This window comes from Panthera pardus, unplaced genomic scaffold (genome assembly GCF_024362965.1).
Source record: "Panthera pardus isolate Hobbes unplaced genomic scaffold, ASM2436296v1 HiC_scaffold_20, whole genome shotgun sequence".
NCBI classification, from domain to species: Eukaryota; Metazoa; Chordata; class Mammalia; order Carnivora; family Felidae; genus Panthera; species Panthera pardus.
The window spans coordinates 19,576,577-19,595,910 of record NW_026526766.1 but is presented as its reverse complement, the minus strand read 5'-3'; the positions used below and the strand labels follow the sequence as shown (position 1 = coordinate 19,595,910).

Sequence of the window (19,334 nt, the reverse complement as noted above, 5' to 3'; positions counted from 1 at the left end):
TAGCTTGTCTTTTCATGCTTTTAGCAGGGTCTTTCACAGAACAAAATTTTGCATTTTTATGAAGTCCAATTTATCAATTTTCTTTCTTTTATGCCTTGTGCTTTAGACATCATATCTAAGACCTATTTGCCTAACCCAAGGTCACAGTCTAGAATCAATGCCTATTAGGATTAATTTTGAGTTAATTTTTGTGTAACATATCAGAAATAAATCAAGATTCATTCATTTGCATTTTGATGATTCTTCCTATTATTTTAATAACAAATTTCAGATAAAGTCCTTCGAATCATTACATCACTTGTTTTTCCTTTCTTTGTTTCTGAGGCATAGCCAAGATTAAGGTTTTTATGAGTCAGTTTTTATACACTTACACAGTTTTAATACAAATATGGTATTATATTTACTTTAACATGTTTTTGAGACCTAGCTACCTTGATACATGGAGATATGGTTTATTCTTTTTAACTGCCATGTAATATTGCCCCATACGACTATACCACCTTTATGAACGGATGTTGCAGTGGAATCCATCTTTTCACTAGTGCAAACAGTGCTACAATAAACTTCCTTGTACATGCTCTTTGGGCCCATGTAAGAGTTTCTCTAGAGTCTATAACAGAAATTCAGTTTCTAGGTGTTAGATCTAGTGCTCTGTTTATACTAAAATGACTGAATTCGCCAAACTGATCGACAGTCACAAAGCACGGTATGATTTACAATCTCACGGCTTCACCAAATCCCAAGTCTCTGAAGCTGCCAATCTGGCAGATAAGAAATTGTTTCTTTAAAAAATAATTGCATTCACAGGATCCCTCGCGAGGTCAAGCACCCTTTCATTTATTTTGTTTTATTTTTTTGAAGCGTAGATGACACACTATGTGAGCATTAGTTTTGGGTGTACAACATAGCGATTCAGCAGCTCTATAGGTATGCTCATTGCAAGTGTAGCTACCACCTGTCAGCATCCTTTCTGATGTTTATTGGTCATTTTTCTGAATTGACCTTTTCTGTACATCTCCTCTTCACATGAATTTTAAGTTTTAATAAAGATACTCATCAGTACTTTCTATGTAGAGCATTGTGTATCTTGTTTAAGAAATTGTTCTCTGGGGCACCTGGGTGGCTCAGTCAGTTAAGTGTCCGACTTCAGCTTAGGTCCTGATCTCACAGTCTGTGAGTTCAAGCCCTGTGTTGGGCTCTGTGCTGATAGCTCAGAGCCTCGAGACTACTTCAGATTCTGTCTTTCTCAGACCTTCCCCCACTCATGATCTGTCTCTCTCTCTCTCTCTCTCTCTCTCTCTCAAAAATAAATAAACATTAAAAAAAACTTTTAGAGAAAGAATGAAATATGGCCTTTTGTAGCAATGTGGATAGAACTGGAGAGTGTTGTGCTAAGTGAAATAAGTCATACAGAGAAAGACAGGTACCATATGTTTTCTCTCTTATGTGGATCCTGAGAAACTTAACAGAAGACCATGGGGGAGGGGAAGGGAAAAAAAAGTTAGAGAGGGAGGGAGCCAAACCATAAGATACCCTTAAAAACTGAGAATAAACTGAGGGTTGATGGGGGGTGGGAGGGATGGGAGGGTGGGTGATGGGCATTGAGGAGGGCACCTGTTGGGGATGAGCACTGAGTGTCGTTTGGAAACCAATTTGACAATAAATTTCATATTAAAAAAATAATAAAAAATAAAAACACTTTAAAGAAATTGTTTTCTACTCCGAGCTCATAAAGATATTTTTCTATATTGTCTCAATTTTTTGCCACATTTAGTTTTTCAGTTGAGTATTTTCCCCACCAGTTAAATCTATTCAGATAAAATTTCCACACAATGAAATGCACAATTCTTTTTGTTAAATTTTTTTTAACGTTTATTTATTTTTGAGACAGGGAGAGACAGAGCATGAATGGGGAGGGTCAGAGAGAGAGGGAGACACAGAATCTGAAACAGGCTCCAGGCTCCGAGCTGCCAGCACAGAGCCCGACACGGGGCTCGAACTCACGGGCCGCGAGATCATGACCTGAGCCGAAGTCGGACGCTTAACCGACTGAGCCACCCAGGCACCCCTGAAATGCACAATTCTTTTTTTTTTTTTTTTAACGTTTATTTATTTTTGAGACAGAGAGAGACAGAGCACGAACGGGGGAGGGTCACAGAGAGAGGGAGACACAGAATCTGAAACAGGCTCCAGGCTCTGAGCTGTCAGCACAGAGCCCGACGCGGGGCTTGAACCCACGGACCGTGAGATCATGACCTGAGCCAAAGTTGGACGCTTAACCGACTGAGCCACCCAGGCGCCCCTGAAATGCACAATTCTTAAGTGTATGGTTTGATCTGTTTTGACAAATCAATGGGTTACTCTTGTAACCCATACCTCAGTCAAAATATAGAACATGTTCATTACTATAAACTTCCCTTGTGTCTCCTCCCAGTCACTTTATATCCCTTCCCTGAAGCCACCAGCATTCTGGGTTTTTTTCTGCCATAGATTAGATTTGCCTATTCCGGAAGTTCATGTGAATAAAATCATAAGATATTTTCTCTTTTGTGTCTTGCGTCTCTTTTGCTTCTTTCATGCAGCACGATCATTCTGAGACTTATTCATGTTGTTGGATATGTCAGGAGTCGCTCCAGTGTTATTGCTGAGAAATTCTATTGTGTGGACGAATCACAGTTTGTTGTGCTGGTGGACACTTGGGCTAATTCCATTTTGGAGCTATGATGAATAAATTTGATGTGAACATTCCCCTACAAGGCCTTTTGTGGACTTAGTCTTTCTCTTCCCTTGAATAGATAGGTAGGAGTGAAATATCTGGGTAGCCATTTCAATTCTAAGTTTACAGGTGGCTGGGCAGCTGGCACAGAGTGATTGATTGCACTTGATGAATAGAAACCACGAAGCTTTTCTTTTCTTTCTTTCTTTCTTTTTTTTTTTTTTTTGTTTTGTTTTGTTCTCTTTCATTTTCTCTGCCTGCTCCTTACCAGCCTCACTCCCCTCCAATCCCACCAAGGTCAACAGTTTTAAAAGCAATGCGATTCTAGGTTATGAGACATTTAGTGGAGTCTGAGAACACTACTTCAGCTTGGAAAAGAGTATTTTATAAGGTAATAGTTCTTAAAATTTTGCAGAGAGAGAAGAACCTATTTTTCAAATGAAATATTCTGAAAATCTCCAATGTATAAAAAAATACCTTTTAAAATGAAGCTGCTTTAGTTTTGTGGGGATACCTCTTTGCTTGTGCCTACTATCCCCAACCTTGTCAGCTAAGTAACTACTTCATTCCCATGTTGAAAATTTTGGTCTAAAGAAATTGGTATTTAGTGGCTAGTCTTGTATGGATATGGGTATGGGTCTGTGGCTGTGATGTTTTATGTATTCAGTTGATACTATGAACTTGAAGTTCATAGTATACCTGAGAGAATTTAAATTAGAATTCTCTACCTTGGGAGATTCTGAAGAGCTGCTTGATCCTCGTGGAAGAATACCTGGCTGCAGCTGCTAAACGAAGAGAATTTGGCACAAAATAGGATCCCTTTGACTTTTTTAGTGATATGAAGGGATTGACTTGATAATGAGAAGGTGGTGTGTGTGTGTGTGTGTGTGTGTGTGTGTGTGTGTGTGTGTGTCTGAGCTATCTTAATACTGTAACATCCTATTTTTAAAATACCCTATATTATTATCTAAATGTTGACATAAAATCTGATCAAGTAAGTTTTTTTGCTTTGTTTTTGGTAGCAGTAGATCGGAAGGATACTAGGGGATCTTCCTTTGTCTAATGTGTAATGTAGCTTAAAGGGAGGTTCTGTCCCATTTTAGAAAATTCTGCAGCTACATGAAAACATCATCACATATGGCCATACTGGCCTCAGTTGTCCATATCCGTGGTCCCACATAAATAAAGGACTGATGGTGCAGATTGGAAAACTATTCTCTTCTCTCATTCTGCTGGTATTCCTTTGTGGTGGTGGGGAGGTAGCAATCATGTCAACTGTGGTTGGTCTGTAGTGTCACTGGGTTAATTCAGGACAGATGGAAGTGGAGGGGAATATTGGCATCAACTGCAGACCCCTGGGGAACAATTAAAACTCTGTGTCTTCCCTCACAACTTCCTTGTCCTCCTTAAAGAGGAGACCTCAGGTATAGGTCATGGACAAAATGGACACCAAGGATAAATTTAAGCTACTGAATGAAGGAGCAAAGTTCTGATGGGAGGAGGAAAGGGACTATAAATAAAATAGAAACAAGACAAAAACATCCTTGGGCCTCTTTGGGAATGTTTCATTTCTTCCTTTCTCTGAACTCCTAAAGGTAGATGACACATTACCTCCTTCTTCTGCTTGAAAGGAGGTGCCCCCATCCTTTCAAGGCAATGTAGGCATCAGAGTTGTGCCTACAAGCAACTTAGGACTTCTTCCAGACCAAGAAGATGTCCTGTGGCCCATGCAAAGTCCAGCCTGACCCAAGAGTCCATAAGGACGGAGTCACCTTGCACAGGAGGCTGTGGTCACAACAGAATACTGGTGTTCCAGATCTGCCCTTGCTCCCACTTGGTTCCAGTTCAACTCAGCTTTTGACCCTTGACTTGCCTCTCCTTTTGATAGTTTCTTGTTATTGCCTTTGGCACTTGCTCACTTACCTCAGTTTCCCTGACTTGCCCTTCTACATTTTCTTATGACCTGAGTTTGGACTCATACTTCTTGTTCTCCCCTTTCCTTGTAAATTCAGGAAGCTTCTTTAATTTGTATTTGTTTCCCTATCTCAGATCCCAAAGGCTAGTATGAATGCACATGGATATATGCCTCACCTTGGCCGACTGACTCTTCTTGATGTGGGTACCAACATCAAAGGACTGAAAATTCAGTGGATATTTGAAACACATTTTGAAAAATAAGCACTGTTCTTGTCCTTAGAGGATTTTAATAACATAGAGACAAAATAGATTATGGAATTAGCAAAATTATATAAAACATTATTATTCAGGTTAAGTCTAACTTGGTTCACTAATCCTAGGGTTATCTAAATTCATTTATTGCCTTGGAATAAAATATCTAAAATTACTTGAATATTTAAGTAAATTTGCATGGTAGTAGCATTAGAAAAAAATTGATCTTAATTCAAACACATTGTAAAGGGTTAGCTGCACAATAGAAAGGATTATTTGAGGATATTTCTCAGAAAGAGATAATTCTCAGGTTTGGATTTAAATCAGGGAAGAATGTGAATCAGCATTCAATTATTAATTCAATGGAGAGATAAAGATAATACTATTTATGATTATTATTGTGGGATCAGAAAATTTATCGGATTCATCTAGCCCTTAGATAAATCCCACAACCCTTAGACTAGAACTCGGTAATATTACATGGCAGAGTTTCTCAAAGTGAGGCTTGAAAATAGTTTCCCCTTGTTCTCCCAAGAACATCAGAGCTACTGATATGGTCTGTAATGATTTCTTAGGTGCAATAAGATGGGAAAAAAACTAAATTTGCCCATTATTTTTAATGGTGCTGCCTAGCAAATTATAGACATCCAACCCCCCCCCCCACACACACACCCACACACCTTGAGTCTAAACTAAATTAATATGTATTCTGATTTTTTTTATAAAATGTCTTCCAATGGCTTTTTGTGTGCGTCCAACTAAACGATGATAACTAACTGCAAATACGATGTTTGCGATGTAAGATATTCACTCCCAGCACTCTACCAGAACATCGGACTGTTGTGTCACAGCCTCATGTTCAGCTCCTTATTTTTCAGGTCAGAAGAGCTCCAGCAACTCATCAACCAGGTTATGAATGGTTTATACCAGATTATCTCTGAAAATCTTTTCCTCATTCAGTTCTTGCTCAAAAAAAACTTCAAATAATGGTTCAAGTTCAAGTTGAGGAGGGACACAATGACCGTCTGGACTGGTTTCCGTTCAAATCGTCATTTGATTTCATCCTCTCCTTTAGATTCCACAGGGCCTTTGTTAGCTCACCAAATAAACTTTAAGCTGTAGAGCAAACACTGGGTTTCAAGTGTCATAAAAGATAAATCAAGTGCTTGAAACCAGAGCAATCAATAATTTTTTTTTTTTGCAAACACACAATAGGAAAAAAGAGAAAAAAGAGCGTGCTTGTTTCTCTCTCCCATGCATTTTTTTTTTTTTTCACCAATCAGCTTTTTGGTCTGTTTCACTATTCATAGAAATTTGCTTATCAACTTTGATTCTAGTTAGAACAATCCGTCTAATCTTTTTAGATCTGCAGTGTCAACCGCCCCTATTTTTCTGACAGCTCAAACAGAACAGAAAAGATACTAGCATGTGTTATCTAATTTCCTGATCTTTCTCATTCTGACATCCTGTGATAATTGCAAAATCATAGTTAAATACCAATCTGGTGGTACTACTTATTGCTTTCAGTTTATTGACGTGGTAGGGCCAAAAGTATTCCCCCATCCCCCTCCAGAATGTATTATGTACAAAGTAGTCACAGGATTGCAGAAGTTTAGAGTAAGACAAGGGCTTTTAAAGAGAATTGAGTCCAATATCTTCATTTCACAAATGTGGAAAGTGAACAACAAAGGGCAGATGACAAGTGCAAAGTCCTTCAGCTTTCTTCAGAATATCCTATTGGAATTACAAGAGTTATTAGCATCTTTTAAAAAAAAATTTTTTAATGTTTTTGTTTATTTTTGAAGGAGAGAGAGAGACAGAGCGTGAGTGAGGGAGGAGCAGAGAGAGAGGGAGACACAGAACCCGAAGCAGGCTCCAGGCTCTGAGCTGTCAGCACAGAGCCCGATGCGGGGCTTGAACTCACAAACTGTGAGATCGTGACCTGAGCTGAACTCGGACGCTTAACCAACTGAGCCACCCAGGCGCCCCTAGTTATTAGCATCTTCTAAACACACTCTAGCTCACTTCTAAGTATTAGCTTTCCCACCCTCCTCCCTCATCTCAAACATTTCATCCATCATCAGGCCTTATCCATTTCACCCATTGAGACCTCTCAAATTTGTCTCTTCTCTCCATTTCCAACATCACTACCATATTTTAGGTCATCATTGCTTTGGGGATAAAATCCAAACTGCTTAGGTTGGTAAGAGCCCTCTTACAGCCTTAAACTTGCAGTCTTTTTGCCTTTTTGTCTTTACTTGCTTCTTTCATCCTCTCACCCAACGAATGATAAACTGCTGGCAGTTCTATGAACAGACTGTGTTCTTTGTCAATTCTAGTTCCATGCACTTATCTCCTTACCATACACCTGCTTCTTCCTCCCCGCCACCGGTGTCCATTTACCTGACTGGAGTCTGTTCATCCAATCTACCATCTCTAAGTTATCCCTGCCCCTCGGCCCATTCTGAGTCAGGGCCCTTTTATGCACTCTTACCATACCCATATTCCTCAGAGTAGTCTTTTGCTCTCATAGTATTCAGAACGCTGTCAGGTAGCTTATTAGGATCTGTGTTTAGACTGTAAGTTCTTTGAGGACCAAGATTGGGTATCTTGTGAATTCTCATGTCTTCAGAACCTCACTTGATGCCCAGAAAAAAAAAAAAAAAAAGGTATTCAGTAAAGAATAATAACAGCAGAAATAATAATAGCTATATTATATTATTATTATTATCATCATTATTATGATTAGCTTTGTGTGTTAGATATTGTGCTAAATTTGTTCCTTGCATGATCAGTATTCCTTCTGTGATGGTTAATTTTATATGTCAATTTGGCTAGGCCACAGTATCCAGATATTTGGTTAAACGTGTCTGGATGTTACTGTTAAAGTGTATTTTAGATAAGATTAACACTGAAATCATTAAACTTCAAGTTAAGCATATTACCCTTCATAATGTTAGTGGGCCTCATCCAAGCAACTGAAAGCCTTAAGAAAAAGACTGACTTTCCTCAGAAAGACAGAGTTCTGCCAGCAGACTGCCATTGGACTCAAGCTGTAGCATCAACTTTCTCCCAGTTCTCGTCAGCTGGCCTTCTTGCAGATTTTGGACTGCTCTAGAATCATGCAATCTAATTCCTTAAAATCTCACTATTTCTCCATAGACACACACTCTATTGGTCCTATTTCTCTGGAGAACACTAATGGTGATATTATCTTCATTTGCGAATGAGGAAACAGGACCACAAAGAAGTCAGTTAGTGTCCCAGGTCATTTATCTAACATCAACTTGGCCTCCTAAGCATGAAGAAAATTTTTCTTTGCTTCTTTCTGGGGCCTCTTTTTGCCCTTTTGGACAATTAACTAAAATAAGAAAAAAATAAGGAAACTGCTTTTGAGTATCAGGTGAGGGTGAGTTTAGATTTCAGGTTTTTTTCTTTCTTTCTTTCTTTTTTTAAGAGAGAGAGTGTGTGAGTGAAGGAGAGGGGTAGAGGGAGAGAAAGAATCTTAAGCAGGCTCCATGCTCAGTACAGAGCCCAGCACGGGCTTGATCCTACGATCATGATCAGAGCCTAAATTGAGAGTCAGACACTCAACCGACTGAGCCACCCAGGCTCCCCTAGATTCTGGTTTCTGTGAGTCACTGTTAAATGCACCTGTCCTGAGTTAGTGCCATTAGCCTCATCGTCTCTAGGCCAGATCATCTTAGTTTACATACTTATTATTCTTTATATTTCTGCTCTACTTGTCTCCTTGTTGAGGTTGTGATGCTGGCCAACCTTTCCAATTAACTTGAACAACCATTAAAACTCGTCCATTAAAATTCACTTCCCCACAGAGTTAGAGAGTAATTTTCTACATAAACCTCTTAAGGTTGTTATAAAGATCAAATTAAAGAAAGTGTGAAGAAGCTTTTTGTAGGCTGCTTTGCTGGAAGGGCAGAGAAGTAGATTGAAGCATGGCATTTGGAATCAAAATCTGTCTTTACACAGAGCCTTCTGATTGCTTCCTTTGTACTGTGTGCCTTGGTTTTCTTGTTTATAAAATAATAATTATAACTATCATTTATTAATGGCTCCCATCCCATTGATTAAATTTTAGCATGGTACCTGATTTGTATGTATCACTAGATTCCCACAATCATCCTAAGAAGCACGATTATATTTTCTTTGAATTTATAAGTGAGGAAACTGAGGGTCAGAGAGGTTTAGTAATTTACCTGAAATCATACAGCTATTAAGTGATAGAGTTAAGATTCCAACCCAATTCATTTAGATTCCAAAAGCCATGCTAAACTAATCTGTTATGAAAACTAATTGAAACATTCTACATGAAAAGCCATTCTAAAGTTGGATGGTATTATAAGCAAGTATTATTCTCATTCAAAAAGTGGCTTATCCCTTGGGACACCCGGGTGGCTCAGTTGGTTAAACGTCTGACTCTTGATCTCATCTCTGATCATGATCTCACAGTTCATGAGTTTGAGTCCCGCACTGGGCTCCACACTGTTGGGATTCTCTCTGTCCCTCCTCTGCTCACACACACTCTGTTTCTCTCTCTCTTTCTCTCTCTCTCTCTCTCTGTCTCTCTTTAAAAAGAAATAAATGAACTTTAAAGAAAAGTGGCTTATTCCCAAGTAAAACAGGGAGTTCAGAATTATCTTTACATAGGCAGAAGAAAGCAAGTTCAAAGGAAAGAGGGGGGCACCTGGGTGGCTCAGTCAGTTGAGCATCTGACTCTTGACTTCAGCTCAGGTCCTAATCCTGGGGTCATGGGATTGAGCCCTGCATTGGGCTCCTTGCTGAGCACGGAGCCTGCTTGAGATTCTCTCTTTTTCCCCCTCTGCCACTCCCCACCCCCCTCCCCATGCTCTCTCTCTCTTTCTCTCTCGCTGTCTCTTTCTCAAATTAGAAAACAACAACAACAAAATAAAGGGGCCTATGCTTTAAGTTAGTTTAGGTAAAGTAACATAAGGAAGGGAGGGCTCCAATTGTCTCCAAGCTGATAAATTTTGTTGAAGTCAGGAAATCACTATTATCCCATTAGTGAAAATACTATATTAGACACTGTAGGAAATGAGGTTAATCAGGAGAGAGGACAAGCAAATATGAAAAAAAACCACACAGGCACATGCCAAGTAGAGCAAGGTTTTCTAGTGCAAAGCTGTGGTGTTCACAGTGAAGTTGATTTGGAGCTAGTGGACTTACCATCAGAGAGGCCTTATGGAGAATTCTGGAAGGTTTTGAATAAAGAGGGTTTAGTGTCAAAAATGGTGAACAAAGCATCAGACACATTAAATGGTTTGTGTCTCAACAGCAGGAGGATGAAGGAAGGTAAGAAAAGAACTAATATTTATGAGCAACTATGATGTGTTAGGTATTATAATGTTTACTTTGGGTTATCTGGTATATTCTTCATGACAACGCACGAGGTGAATATGTGTTCATAGTTTATCCAGTTCTCCTGCCAATTATTTGTCAAATGTCTATTCCATGCAAGACTTTGTGCAAGGCATCAGAATACAAGATGAATAGGAAAACAGTCACACACAAGCAATAGCAGTTCTAAACCTGTAGATTCTTTTTTATGTCTGCATTTTGACAATGAGGAAACTGAAGCTCAGAGAAGTTACATAATTTGTCCATGTTCACCCAATAAGTTATTGAACTGGTATTAGTTCAGTATATAGTATATATATAATGTTCACATCTTAACTTTTTCTCAAGTCATGGACTTGATGTGAGAAAGAATTTATACCCTGGTTAGAGGTGTGATGAATTTCAGCTTCATGTGGCAAAGTATGAAGATTTGGTAACACTTGGTGTTACTGAAACCACAGTCCCTTATCTTACTGTCAGTAACTGTGCTCTGAATGTTTTTGTAATGAAGAAGATATTTTAAAAATTCTACTCGTTTCATTTGCTATATATTGTTACTAACCTTGAGTATTGCCTGGAAATATTGCCTTAATATCATGGGTCAAGTGAGTTAATCAGCCCGGAGACCTGGTGTTTAAAACTTTTCTGTTTGTGTTTCTGAGAAAGGATGTAGTCCTATATGGCTTTAAATTGACTCAACTTGGAGAAGTATCCTGAGAGGAATAAAAAACTTGCAGTCATGGGTTCTGATAATTAAGGCTCCTTTGAATACAAGTGACAAACTCATTTTGATGTACATTGAGGAAAAAATAGTTAAGTTGTTTGCACACATAACTGGGAGGAGGTCAGAGATAAATCAAGGGACTCAAATAGACGTTCTCAGAAATATTTTTCTCCACTGCACACTCTTCTTTTCTCTATTTGGCTTTGATCTCTCTAATTTTACATTTTGAGATTTCCCTCCAGTAGGGAAAAGGGCTGCCAACATTCCCGGGATTACATACTTACAGTTCTACATCCACACAGCAAATCTTATGGAAGAACTCTGATTGGCCCTGCTGGTATCACATGCTTACCCCTGGACCAATCACTGTCAACCAGGTAATATGGTGTCATGATTGGTAAGGCCTGGATGCCATGCCCACTACTTTAATCACTGGTGATTGTCAGCATCACTAAAATTGCTCAGAGTCGGGGAAGAGCCTTTGTCCCAAAAAAAGGAATGTTGGGAAGGAAAAGGAACCAAACTGAAGGAAAATATCCAAGATGGGGTTTCTTTTTCCAAAATGCTATGGCCTTTGAAAGTCTGATTTTGCTAAAAATGAAACATGTCAATAACTTGATATTTATTGATATACATTTTTCATCGTGTTTTTTTATTAATTGTAGCAGGGACACTATAGTGTACAATTCAAAGAGGGCATCATTCTTGTTACCTACAGTAAGTTAAACTGAATATAATGAGAAGAGTGCCCCTGACGTTGTGCATTATGGTAGTCCTGATTTAGAATAAAGTGATTAGAAATTGGTCCAATTGAGGGGCACCTGGGTGGCTCAGTTGGTTGAGCTTCTGGCTTCAGCTCAGGTCATGGTTTCGCAGTTCGCGAGTTCAGCCCGTGTTGGGCTCTGTGCTAACAAACAGCTCAGAGCCTGGAGCTTGCTTTGGATTCTGTGTGTGTGTCTCTCTCTCCCCCTCCCCTGCTCATGCTCTGCCTCTCTCTGTCTCTCAAAAATAAATAAATGTCAAAAAAATTAAAAAAAAAAGAAATTGGTCCAAATGAGGAAATAATAAATAATAAGTAAATAAATAAATATTATTTAGCTGTTTGCGTATATAACTTGATCAAACATACTAAGTAATTCAGTTATGTTATTGGTTGTTGACAACAGTGTTTACATCATGAAAGTTCTGGAAGGACAAATTCTTACATAAGTTGTCATACTTCACTCTTTGTATCAGTAGACTTTTCTACTGACTATCAAAAAAACACTAGCGACATCCAGCTTTCTGCTTGATGAAATGTATATCCAGGTAGGGGCGCCTGGGTGGCTCAGTCGGTTAAGCGTCGACTTCAGCCCGGGTCACGATCTCGCAGTCCGTGAGTTCGAGCCCCGCGTCGGGCTCTGGGCTGATGGCTCGGAGCCTGGAGCCTACTTCCGATTCTGTGTCTCCCTCTCTCTCTGCCCCTCCCCCATTCATGCTGTGTCTCTATCTCAAAAATAAATAAACGTTAAAAAAAAAAAATTAAAAAAAAAAAAAAGAAATGTATATCCGGGTAGAAAATAAGCATGAGAGAATCCCTTTTACTGTACCTAGAATGCATCATTGTCTGTTAAAATATAAATATTCTGCCCACATATAAGCGCCCCAAGGAATTGACTCCTGAAATGGTTATTTAATGGTGTTAAAAGAGCAATTAGGATTGCCATTAGTTTTCAATGTTTCAAGCACAGATCTTTTAAATAACATCAAGCTCAGAGCCAATGTAGAGGCTGTTCAGTTTCTTGAACTTTTGTCTCAATCAATGCTGTTAAAAATGGTTAAAAGAAAAGAAAAAAAACTTCTTTGTGCATCAATGTGCAATCACATTAAATCAAATGGTTATGCAGGGCATGAAGGGTGTGGGACTTTTAGGCGTCTAATAATTTGCAAACATGAGAATAGGACTTACTTAGGTGGAAAAGAAATCATAACCCATGTATCATTGAATTTTCGTTTATGTGTTATTATTGAGTACATGTTTTGCTAGTATCTCACAAAAGGAAAATATTATGACTTTTACAGTAAACATACACAATGTTTACAATGTGAATGACAATTTGTTCATGACTAGTAGAGGGATTGAAAAGGGCTTTGGGGCAATTGAATTTCTCCCCTGAATTGTTGACTGAATAGCTGTCATTATTCTTCAGCTTTCTCAATAGATGGTTCTTGGAGCCAGTCTGTTTATTATTGGGCGTGGCATTTCTTCAATATTAGTTGGCATCAGGCTGAATTTCTTGCAAACCTTTGGAAGTGTTCTTCCTTTTGGCTTGAAATGTTTTTTTTTGTTTTGTTTTGTTTTTTAATTTTTTTTTAAGTTTATTTATTTTTGAGACAGAGAGAGACAGAGCATGAACGGGGGAGGGGCAGAGAGAGAGGGAGACACAGAATCTGAAACAGGCTCCAGGCTCTGAGCCGTCAGCCCAGAGCCTGATGCGGGGCTCGAACTCACAGACCGCGAGATCATGACCTGAGCCGAAGTCGGATGCTTAACCGACTGAGCCACCCAGGCGCCCCGTGGCTTGAAATGTTTTTTGCCTTAGTTCCTAATCTTTCTTGCTCAGTTACCATTGTAGGAAAATTCCAGACCCTCCTTTCTCTGCATCAGATTTTATCTGTTACTAATATCTTATACCCCAAACTTATTTAGAATGTCCCCTGTCGCTTGCAAGTTTTCTGTAAATATTTTAGTGTCAGGATTGGTCCTCAATGACTCCTATCCAAATCTGAATGAATTGTTGGATAGTATAGCCTCTGAAAACCTAGCCCTGGGTGTTGAGTTTTTGTTTTTTTTTTTTTTTAAAGTATTTGTCTAGTTATTTCACAATCCACTCACACTCCAAAGTTGTTGCATAAACTGCATACAGTTCTTTTTTCTTTTTCTTTTTTTTTTAAATATAATTTATGTCAAGTTAGCTAACACACACTGTATACAGTGTGCTCTTGGTTTCACGAGTAGATTCCCATGATTCATTGCTTACATACAACACCCAAAGAGGCTTGGAGAGATGATTGGGTTAGAGTCTGCTTCCTGGGGCTTCCTTACTTTGTGAAGTAGACGCACATAAAGTTGGCAGTCAAGAATGCTAGAGCCGAAAGTGACCAATGGAAAATGGAGACTCAGAGTTGTCACTGTGATGTGCCAAGGTCACAGTCCAGTTCCAGGCAGAACTAGAATTCGACAAGGTACCTCCTGTCTTACTAGGTCATTGCTCTTCTTTTTCTGCCCCCTTTTTTGTCCTATATGAATTTGACCTTGAAAATCAGATTTGGGTAAAGGTTGATTTAAGTCAGCCCTCCTGTAAAATAGAAAGGCGTGAGTCAAAGGTTACTGTGGCTCAGTTCCTAAATTTTATTATTTAATGGTCCATATTTTAGCAAATAATTACCCTTTAATTTATCTTTCTTTAGAAAAAAATTTTTTTACACTTATTTATTTTTGAGAGGCAGAGAGAGACAGAGCATGAGCAGGGGAGGGGCAGAGAGAGAGGGAGACACAGAATCCGAAGTAGGCTCCAGGCTCTGAGCTGTCAGCACAGAGCCCGACACGGGGCTTGAACCCACAAACTGTGAGATCATGACCTGAGCCGAAGTCGGACGCTTAACTGACTGAGCCACCCAGGCGCCCCTGCCTTCTTTTTTAAAAACAAATTTTATTTTAGAATAGTTTTAGATTTACAGAATTATTGCAAAGATAGTATAGACAATTCTTATACACCCATGCCCAATTTCCCTTATTAGTAACATTTGACAGGAGTATAATGTCATAATTAATAAAAAAATTTATTTATTATTATTAATTTTCTCTTTAACATTATAGTTTGTATTTACATTCAAGAGAGGTACTCCATAATATTTTTAGGGAATATGTAAGTTTCTCTGGGGTGTTAAATTAAAGTTATAAGCAAATCAATATTATTTAGGGGCTCCTGGGTGGCTCAATCAGTTAAGCATCTGACTTCAGCTTAGGTCGTGATCTCATGGTTCATGGGTTTGAGCCCCACCTCTGCCTGTGCACTTGCAGAGTCTCTCAAGAATAAATAAAATAAATAAATAAATAAATAAATAACTTAAAAAAAAGTGTTTAAAATTATTCATCATATTTTTTATCTCATATCCTCTTTTCCAATGGACAACACTCTCATCTATTTGTTGACCAGACACTTAAATTGCATTTATTGTGTGCCAGTCTTTGTTCCAGGTTCTTTATAATTAATCCTCATGAGGCTCATAACATCCCCGCATACTGATATTGTCTCTCAGAGAGGTTAAGTAACTTGCTCAAGGTCACACAGCGCAGTCTAACTCCAGAGTCATGTTCTGAATCATGCGCTACTGTGCCTCAATCCTGGAAGGCAGAATCCTTGCCTTGTTTATTTCTGTAACCTTTCCCCCCTCTCTCACACAACACCGCCTTGCACGTGCTGTGGTGCATGGATTAGTGGGCTTGGACTGCCCACACAGACTGGGTGGCTCACACGACTGAATTGCTTTCTCACAGTTCTGCACCCTGGAAGTCCAGATGAAGTTGCCGGCAGGACTGGTTTCTGAGACCTTTCTTCCTGGCTTGCAGATGGCCTTCCCTCTGTGTAGACACACTCCTGGTGTCGCTTCCTCTTCTTATAAAGACACCAGTCGTCTTGCATTAGGGCCCTGCCCTTATGACCTCATTTAACCTTAATTACCTCATCGAAGGCTCATCTCCCAATACTGTCACACTGGAAGTTAGGGCTTGAACATAGGGATTTGGTGGGGGGTGGGGCACGGTTCAGTCCATAACACTGGGTAATCATCACAAATGTCTGCTAAATTAAATTTACCTTTAAAAATAATGCAATCAATATCCTCTCAGACATATGGGGGCTTTTTGCTTTTGTTCTGTTTGGTTTCTATCACCTCAGATGCATGTTTATTTATTATGTTTTTTTAATTTTATTTTTGAGAAACCGAGAGAGACACAGCATGAGCAGGGGAGAGGCAGAGAGAGAGAGAGAGAGAGAGAGAGAGAGAGAGAGAGACAGAATCCGAAGCAGGCTCCAGGCTCTGAGCTGTCAGCACAGAGCCCGATGCAGGGCTTGAACCCATTAACTGTAAGAACATGGCCTGAGCCGAAGTTGGGTGCTTAACCGAGTAAGCCACCCAGGTGCCCCTCGGATGCATGTTTACAGTGATGTTACAGCTCAGTTCCAGGTCTCTCTATTCTGTAGCACCATCTTTGTAGTTTATCGTCTGTTCTTTCCAAGTTACTTCCAGGGAGCAACAGATTTGCCACTGAAGACATTGTTACCACCAAGCACAGTTGTTATTTTTTCCCATAAGCTTCTATAAACACATCATGGTGAGATCAAAGCAGTCAATTTATCATTGCAAAAAATAAAATCATTATGCTATCATTGTAAGCAACTCACTTTTGTATTTTAGATCCCGGCTGGCGATTTATTTGCTCACTCCTTTTTCTTTTTGTGGCGTATTTAAAAATCAAAACTAATTAATTGCAAGCAATTGAAAAGACATACGTAAAATAATGTGTATCATCTTTCTTCATCATCCCCACTCCACTGCTAGCAAGTTTCCTTTGCTGAATTAACCACTATTTACAATTAGGTGTGTATTCTCCCAGATTTGTCCTATGTGTGGATAGATAGATAAATGTAGAAAGATGGACAGATAGATCCATGCATCCATCCGTTCGTACACATAGTTTTCTTGTGCACCTTTATTATATTTTGTTTATGTATTTATTTTGAAAGAGAGAGAGAAAGAGAGCAAGCAGGGGAGGGTCAGAGAGAGGGAGAGAGAGAATCCCAAGCAGGCTTTAAGCTGTCAGTGCAGAACCCAGTGTGGGGCTCAAACTCACAAACCATGGGATTATGACCTGAGCTGAAATCAAGAGTCAGACTCTCAACCAACTGAGCCACTCCTGTTTTTTATGGTCTTATATACTAGTTGTTCTGGAACTTCCTTTTATTCACCACCAATACATCAAGGTGATGATCCCTTATTATCACATAAGGATCTTTGGAGGAAGAGCAGGTTATTCGAAGCAGCCCTGAGCAATGCCTGTGGACTTCACCCGCCTGTACATTTCTTTTTCACACTCGGAGAACGTGCCAGTAGGACCCACAAGGGAGGAAAACTCTTAGAAATTAAGGTTCCTGTAAACTTAATAAAATCACATAGTTGCTTTATCCTGTCCCCCCCAAAATCTTTTCCAGATTTTCCATGTATTTTATTATTTGGGGCTTACGTATGTATGTATTTAGGCTTTGCTTATTCACAAATGATTTTTGATTTATACAAATATGAAGCTCTCTCTTGCCTGTCGCCAAGAGGACGACTTCAGACCCCAGGATGCTTCCACCTTTTGACTGTGTATCACCATGGGAGGAGGTACAATAGCAAGGAATAAGAACCAAAAAGCATTTCATTATCACGGGGATCTCCCCCTTCATGTGACTGCTGCAGAGCGATCAAAGGAACGGCCTAGAAAACAGAAAACAACCTTAGCGTAGACAGAAAGCTGAAAGCCATCAACAGATCGTAAAATCTTTTCTCTGCTTAACAGCAAGACAGGGACTCAGCGGGAATACCCAACCGGTTCCGTCTGTCTTTCCTCTGCCTGTCTGCTCACCAGAGAGCCCCCCTGTCTTGAGGAAATGTGGGTGTACAGAAGCTCACGGAAGAGGACCCAATGAATCGAAATGAAGGTGGCAGCCGCTGAAAGCAGAATACCACAGTCAACATTGGAGTAGTTATTTACGAATTACTAAATTCTGCGAATCTACGCTAAGGTGGTGATAGCAACTGACCAACACACTTTTGAATGATTCCTCCCTCTCTGCAAGGGAGTGCCTTGATGTATTGCTTTTTACACGTTGTTACTTCTTTACTTCTATTGGTGCTCCTTCTTTTCTTGTATGTAATGTTCACAAAATGCAACATTCTGCTGAAGCTCATCCCATCTTATGGAGGGAACCCCCTTTTCTAAACTCGTAGCCTAAGTTATCTATACCCAGCACTTGCCAAATATTTAAGCATGTCTCGGATATATCTTATATCATTGTCTGGTGACATGATTTAATTTTCATGAATTTTTACTTCTACCAGTTTTTTAACTCCCTCACCATGCTATACACATTCTTAAGGCTTTGTACAGTGTGTGTTTTAGAAACTTCTACAGTTTTCAGTAGGCTTCCTTTGGGACCAGCTCAAAAAAGTACCTTTTCTGTGAATATTTGCCCAAGCAGTACAGTGAGACTTACTCTTCACCTTTTCTTCAGTGTGAACTTGGAGAATCCCTCTAAAGAAAGAAAGGAGAAAGCATCGTGTTTTCCTTAAATGCTTAAAGGAGAAGCGACAGTTTGAGTTTGGCAAAGTTGGATGACTCTGGGACACAATTTGAGGCTAATACCTAGTAGCCAAAGTGTGTGGCGAGTGACAGATTCTGATTTAATGTGCAGCCAGTGGAGGAAACACGCAGACCTGCAGAGTGAGAAATGAGGATAGATACAGAATTAATGTATTTCATTGGCACACACACGCGGCGGGGGTGGGGGGGGGGGGGTTAGTGTCCACTAAAAGGCGAACTGCTGTTTATCTCAGGGCCATGTTTCCATGAACAGCAACGCATTTACAGCTAGAACCATAACTTGGTTCAGGGATGTCTCAGCTAATGCAGTCTAAGATTCTCCGGTTTTGATCCCTCTTCCTATTTCTTTTTGGCACGCAAAATATAAAAGCTTAGAAATACACGTGCATATACACATGCACACATATACCTTGTGTGATTTGATGAAATTGAGATGGAGTGTCTGTGATGGTACAACCTTTCTCTCCTTAAAGTGTGTTTATTCAATTATTAACTTCCTATTCCAGTAACTTTCCTCCATTGTTTGATCATTTACCTTATTTGAGTATATAATTTCAATATCTTCCTTTCATCACTACAAACAAGAACAATTTCATAGCTTAAAATTTTTTTAACCACGATTTTTCATTGAACTGTACTTAACGTTCACAGGAATCTGCTTCCAAAGCCAAGACAACACTGTTTACCCTATACATTAACTAACTTGACAATAAATTATTAAAAAAAAAAAAAAGAAATGTATTTGGCGTAAGACATTGTATAGATTTCAGGCGTATGACATATCGCTTTGGCACATTTATATATCGTAATGTGACTGTCATTGTAGTAATAGCACCTCTGTCACGTCACATAATATCATTTCTTTTGTGTGTGTGTTGGGAATCATTAAGATCTAGTCTCTTAGCAAGTCCGATGATTATAATACAATATTTTTGTCTATA

General features: G+C 39.3%; 1 long non-coding RNA gene across 1 annotated transcript in view; it reads left to right on the top strand.

Moving 5' to 3' along the window:
- LOC109275362 (uncharacterized) overlaps positions 1–19,114 on the top strand; it is a 32,421-nt gene extending 13,307 nt beyond the window's left edge. The window contains exon 5 of the long non-coding RNA XR_008424155.1: positions 17,590–19,114. This is a non-coding gene — a long non-coding RNA (uncharacterized LOC109275362). The remainder of the gene's footprint in view (positions 1–17,589) is intronic.
- Positions 19,115–19,334: the final 220 nt, after the last annotated feature.